This window comes from Triticum urartu, chromosome 7, assembly GCF_003073215.2.
Source record: "Triticum urartu cultivar G1812 chromosome 7, Tu2.1, whole genome shotgun sequence".
Lineage (NCBI taxonomy): Eukaryota > Viridiplantae > Streptophyta > Magnoliopsida > Poales > Poaceae > Triticum > Triticum urartu.
Genome location: NC_053028.1, coordinates 383,646,299 through 383,646,821, shown reverse-complemented (window position 1 = coordinate 383,646,821; position 523 = coordinate 383,646,299).

Genomic DNA, 523 nt, shown 5'->3' with positions numbered 1-523 from the left:
GAGTTACTCACCGGAATGGCATCTTCGGTCTCCAGGCGGATTGCGCCGGGCCTGGTGACTCGTATTACCCGATAAGGGCCTTCCCACTTTGGCGTCAACTTGTTGGAATTCTTGGCTGATTGAACGCGCCGAAGAACAAGGTCGCCTTCCTCAAAGCTTCGGGCATGAACCTTGCGGCTATGGTAGCGGCACAAGGCTTGCTGGTAGCGCGCTGCTCTCACAGCCGCCCGAAGACGATCTTCCTCAAGGAGCGTTGCATCATCTTGCCGCAATTGCTCTTGCTCAAGCTCGTCATAAGCGAGTACTCGAGGTGACCCGTATATGAGTTCCGTGGGGAGAACTGCTTCTGCCCCGTATGCCAGGGCAAAGGGTGTCTGGCTGGTGGCTCGATTTGGTGTCATTCTGATTGACCAAAGAACCGTCGGGAATTCATCAATCCAGCGCCTTCCACTCTTGTGTAGTCTGTCAAAGGTCTTTGTCCTCAGGCCTCGCAGTACTTCAGCATTTGCCCTCTCAGCTTGAC